This window comes from Giraffa tippelskirchi, chromosome 2 (genome assembly GCF_054371585.1).
Source record: "Giraffa tippelskirchi isolate mGirTip1 chromosome 2, T2T-mGirTip1v1.2.pri, whole genome shotgun sequence".
Lineage (NCBI taxonomy): Eukaryota > Metazoa > Chordata > Mammalia > Artiodactyla > Giraffidae > Giraffa > Giraffa tippelskirchi.
In genome coordinates this window covers 32,014,392-32,020,404 of record NC_137276.1, presented here as the reverse complement: position 1 = coordinate 32,020,404, position 6,013 = coordinate 32,014,392, and the positions used below count along the sequence as shown (strand labels likewise).

General features: G+C 46.6%; 1 long non-coding RNA gene across 1 annotated transcript; it reads left to right on the top strand.

Moving 5' to 3' along the window:
* The first annotated feature begins 45 nt into the window (after positions 1-45).
* Positions 46-4,288, top strand: LOC145529774 (uncharacterized). The gene is made up of 2 exons (XR_014071339.1): positions 46-1,472; positions 3,608-4,288. It is a non-coding gene; the product is annotated as an uncharacterized LOC145529774 (long non-coding RNA).
* The last annotated feature ends 1,725 nt before the right edge of the window (positions 4,289-6,013 follow it).

Here is a 6,013-nt window from a genome sequence, read left to right as displayed (position 1 = left end):
ATTCGCGTCCGTTTCCATGGCAAAAGAATCAACATCCGGTTTCACGTAGTCTCCAGGCTCTAGGCTCGGCTGAAGGAGAGGCTGAAGGATCTTCACGACCCAGATAATCACGATGGTGTGATCACTCACCTAGAGCCAGACATCCTGGAATGTGAAGTCAAGTGGGCCTTAGAAAGCATCACTACGAACAAAGCTAGTGGAGGTGATGGAATTCCAGTTGAGCTATTTCAAATCCTCAAAGGTGATGCTGTGAAAGTGCTGCACTCGATATGCCAGCAAATGTGGAAAACTCAGCAGTGGCCACAGGACTGGAAGAGGTCAGTCTTCGTTCCAATCCCAAAGAAAGGCAATGCCAAAGACTGCTCAAACTACCGCACAATTGCACTCATCTCACATGCTAGTAAAGTAATGCTCAAAATTCTCCAAGCCAGGCTTCAGCAATACGTGAACCGTGAACTTCCAGATGTTCAAGCTGGTTTTAGAAAAGGCAGAGGAACCAGAGATCAAATTGCCAATATCCGCTGGATCATCGAAAAAGCAAGAGAGTTCCAGAAAAACATCTATTTCTGCTTTATTGACTATGCCAAAGCCTTTGACTGTGTGGATCACAATAAACTGTGGAAAATTGTTCAAGAGATGGGAATACCAGACCATCTGACCTGTCTCTTGAGAAACCTGTATGCAGGTCAGGAAGCAAGTTAGAACTGAACATGGAACAACAGACTGGTTCCAAATAGGAAAAGGAGTACATCAAGGCTGTATATTGTCACCCTGCTTATTTAACTTATATGCAGAGTACATCATGAGAAACGCTGGGCTGGAAGAAACACAAGCTGGAATCAAGATTGCCGGGAGAAATATCAATAACCTCAGATGTGCAGATGACACCACCTTTATGGCAGAAAGTGAAGAAGAACTAAAGAGCCTCTTGATGAAGGTGAAAGAGGAGAGTGAAAAAGTCGGCTTGAAGCTCAACGTTCAGAAAACTAAGATCATGGCATCTGGTCCCATCACTTCATGGGAAATAGATGGGGAAACAGTGGAAACAGTGTCAGACTTTATTTTTTTGGGCTCCAAAATCACTGCTGATGGTGATTGCAGCCATGAAATTAAAAGACGCTTACTCCTTGGAAGGAAGGTGATGGCCAACCTAGATAGCATATTTAAAAGCAGAGACATTACTTTGCCAACAAAAGTACATCTAGTCAAGGCTATGGTTTTTCCAGTGGTCATGTATGGATGTGAGAGTTGGACGGTGAAGAAAGCTGAGCGCCGAAGAATTGATGCTTTTAAACTGTGGTGTTGGAGAAGACTCTTGAGAGTCCCTTGGACTGCAAGGAGATCCAATCAATCCATCCTAAAAAAGATCAATCCTGGCTGTTCATTGGAAGGTCTGATGTTGAAGCTGAAACTCCAATACTTTGGGCACCTCATGCGAGGGGTTGACTCATTGGAGAAGACCCTGATGCTGGGTAGGATTGGGGGCGGGAGGAGAAGGGGACAACAGAGGATGAGATGGATGGATGGCATCACCGACTCGATGGACATGGGTTTGGGTGGACTCCGGGAGTTGGTGATGGACAGAGAGGCCTGGCGTGCCGCGATTCATGGGGTCGCAAAGAGTCGGACACGACTGAGCGACTGAACTGACTGAACTGACTGAAGGAGAGGCTGGAGGGAGACCCATTCCTAGGAAGGAAGCTCTGGTGGTAGAGTGTAGCTGGGGCTCTTGCCCCAAGGCCACTGCTTCTTGGCCACAGGAGTGAGCCTTATTAAACTGGAATTCCTTTGCAGGTTAAAACACAAATGTACATTTATATTATTTTTTAAAATCTAATTTCAGGGAATTCCCTGGTGGTCCAGTGGCTAAGACTCTGCACTTTATACAGGGGCTTGAGTTCGATCCCTGGTCGGGGAACTAGATCCCACGTGCCACAACTAAGACCCTACGCAGCCAAATAAGTAAAAATAATTTTTTAAAAAAATCTAATTTCAAAAGGTAAGCACAGAAACCAGGTGGCGCTAGTGGTAAAGAATCTGCCTGCCAGTGCAGATGACACAGAAGACCAGGGTTCAATCCCTGGGTTGGGAAGATCCACTGGAGAAGGAAATGGCAACCCACTACAGTATTATTCCTGGAGGAATCCCATGGACAGAGGAGCCTGGCGGACTGCAGTCCATGGGGTTGCATGCAAAGAGTCTGTCACGACTGAGCACACACACACACACACACACACACACACACAGAGTCCTGTATAGCACAGGGAACTATATCCAATCTCCTGAGATAAGCCACAATGGAAACATGGAAAAGAATATATATATAAAACAGAATGTGTATGTGTGTATAACTGAGTCATTGCTGTACAGCCGAGATTTGCACAGCATTGTAAATCAACTGTACTTCAACTGAGGGGAAAAAAGAGAGAGAGAGTTAAAACCTTGTCAGACCGAGTGAAAACCAGTTCAGGCTAGAAAAAGAGAAAAGCAGCCAGTGATGCTCTAAACCCGCTCAGCTATTTTCATTTATTACTGGGGATATGCACTTGTTAAACCACTCTTGCCTCATTGTTATTGCTATTCAACTGCTAAGTCTTATCTGACTCTTTTTGACCCCATGAACTGCAACACGCCAGGCTTCCCTGTCCTTCACTATCTCTCGGAGTTTGCTTAGACTCATGGCCATTGAATCAGTGATGCCATCCAACCATCTCATCCTCTTGCCTCATGATAGCACTCAATTCCCGCCTACTTAATCTCGTCTTCTCCTAATTTCATTTCAGAGCCAGAATGCAATCCAGAAGGGATTCCCACTCCCCTGAGCCCCTCCCCAAAATCCTTTAGCCAGAACCCAAAGTTTACAAAAGAGCTCCCCTCCTCTCTCTTGCAGAGCAGCATTCCAAGATTCCTCCAGAAATCTCTTCCTCAGTTCAAATCAATAAATCTGATTTCATCAGATTAAAGCTTGACCTGTGATTTTAGGCTGATTAGGCTTTAAACATTCATTTAAGATAAAAAAAATTTTTTTGGCTTCCACTAAAGTTAAGACCCTTCAATGAGTCGATCTTAATGTACCAGAACTTGACAACCATTTTGCATCCTGCTTCCTTCACTTGATACAATGTGAATTTCCCCCATGTGTTACAAACTAACTGTGACCTCTGCCCATATTCAAATGTTAAAAATCCTAATTCCCGTAGCTGATAGTATTAGGGGAGATGGGGCTTTTGGGTGTGTTTAACACTTAAGGATGGACCCTCATGAAAGGAACTGGCAGAGCTTCCCAACGTTTTCCCACCATGTTTCCACAAAGCGAGAAGGGCCCTCCCCAAACACACTGCCCACACCACCCCCCATCAAAGTTTAAAACCAGACATAACTAATCTGCAGTATTAGAAGTCAGGATAGCAGTGTTCATGGCGGCAGTAGCTGAGAGCGGGCACGAAGGGAATAGTTACACTCTAATTATTTCTGAGTAAGGAGTTTACATGGATGTTATCACTGTGTGCTTACTCACTGAACTGTACACTTACAATTTGTGCACTTTTCTGTGTATATATTACACTTCATTGTTTGACTAAAAATCAGAAGTCATCCTTGCACACAGGGCAGAGAGAGCATGAAGACTGTTGACACGAGAAAGCACCACTGCAGTGAAGGCGGTGACGGCAGCTGAGCGCTGACTCCAGGCCCTGAGCCTCCAGCCACAGGAATCACCACCAGCTCTTCTCGTCGGGCCCACTTCTGGCACAGAGGCTGAGTCTTAGGTCTGAGAAAAAGGAACTTGTGGCCTGAGGAGGAAAGGGGAGCCAAACTTAGAAATTACTGTAAGCAAGACAGTGCTCATGACCAGTGGAGAAGGCAATGGCACCCCACTCCAGTACTCTTGCCTGGAAAATCCCATGGACGGAGGAGCCTGGTAGGCTGCGGTCCATGGGGTCGCTAAGAGTCGGACACGACTGAATGACTTTGCTTTCCCTTTTCACTTGCTTGCATTGGAGAAGGAAATGGCAACCCACTCCAGTGTTCTTGCCTGGAGAATCCCAGGGACGGGGGAGCCTGGTGGGTTATCATCTATGGGGTCGCACAGAGTCGGACACGACTTAAGTGACTTAGCAGCAGCAGCAGCAGCTCATGACCAGAAGTCATGATGTAGGGACAGTCACTTGAGAGAAGACAGAGAAAATGTTGGGTTCAAGCCTGGACTTACTTTCTGCATCACACAGAGCAAGGATTTAACCTCTTTGAGTCTGCATTTCATAAGGTGGTAAAAATAATACTGAACCCACTGGTCTACTCTGAGGATTGTGTCAAAATGATTACAACACGGTTTAAGTGTTAGTGGTACCCTGTGAAGGGTGCTATGGTGACCTTTTGCCACCAGAGGGAGCACTGCAAACAAACTGTTAAAGCCAAAACCCTACAGAGACAGCAACAACGACTAAGCAACCTGGGGTTTCGCAAATCAGATTGGGAGATGAAGAGGCCCAGGGTAGTGGCAGCCTTCAGATCCTTTTCCTAGAGAGCAGGCACTGTGGGCCAGCAAACTGAGTCTGCACCATGACTGGATACAGCCCCTGGATGCTCAGTCTGGAGCAAGCATTGGAGAGGCCACAGGCTCCCTGCTGGCCCTCCATCCTGAGGCATCTGCTCAGAGTCTCCTCCGGAAGGCATGTGGTGCCAGGAGAGGGGAAAGAGGCATCCAGATGGTCTGAGCACACTCTAGCACACTCTTCCCCACCCTGCACCCCAGCGCTCACCTTTTTGCTGAAGGTCTAACCTCCTCCACCCTGAATTCCACCAACGCCTTCCACCCGGAGGCATTAACTGTCTCCATGACTAGCCACGTATATATGGCTCGTAAGGATGACTCTTCGCATCAGATGGCCAAAGTACTGGAGCTTCAGCTTCAGCATCAGAAGAGCCGACTCATTGGAAAAAACCCTCATGCTGGGAAAGACTGAGGGCGGAGGAGAAAGGGGCAACAGAGGATGAGATGGTTGGATGGCATCACCAACTCAATGGACATGGATTTGAGCAAACGCCAGGAGATAGGGAAGGACAGGGAAGCTTGGCATGCAGCAGTCCATGGGGTCGTGAAGAGTCGGACCTGACTGAGTGACTGAACAACAACAAAGGACCACTCACGTTTGTAGGATGGATCTGGTAGTCAGACCCTCAGGGTTAGAATTCAGGTACCACCACTTGCTGTCTGACCTTGAGCCAGTCACCTTACTCTGAGCCTCAGTTTCTTTCATTTGTAAAATGGAGATAAGAATGCCCATCCATAGCATTTTTGAGAACTAAATAAGACAACACATGTAAAAGTGCTTAACACTATCTGGCACATAATGAGAAGGCAATAACTGTGAGCTGACTCGTTGGAAAAGACCCTGATACCGGGGAAAATTGAGAGCAGGAGAAGGGGTGACAGAGGGTGAGATGGTTGGATGGCATCACTGACTCCATGGATATGAGTTTGATGGATATCTCCATCACTAACTCCAGGAGACAGTGAAGGACAGAGAATCCTGGCGTGCTGCCATCTATGGGGTTGCAAAGAGTTGGACATGACTTAGCAACTTAACAACATTATTATTATCCAAAAAAAAAAAAAAAGAATCTTCTTGAGTTACAAAGCAACTTCTCATCTACTATCTAAGTGAGGAGGACAGAGAGAGCACATGTCCTCATTTCACAGATGGGTAAATATGATTCCAAGGAGTTTAGTGACACTACTCAGGTCATACAGTCAGTCAATGGGCAAAAACTCAGCCAAGGAGACCCCTCTGTAGCCACTGCTCTTAACTCTCTTTAGGGCCCATGTGGAAGGAACAGGGCTGCTGCGTCCAAAGCACTGAGCCCAGGGTCACAGGAAGCCTTTTTTTTAGATCTATGGGGTTGTAATCTCTTATGACGATAGGCAGGAGGAAAGGGAAGTTGAGGTTTAGCCTCTTGCCCTAAACAAAGAGGAAGCGATGGTTTGGATGTTTGAAATAGGGCTCAAGCCCTG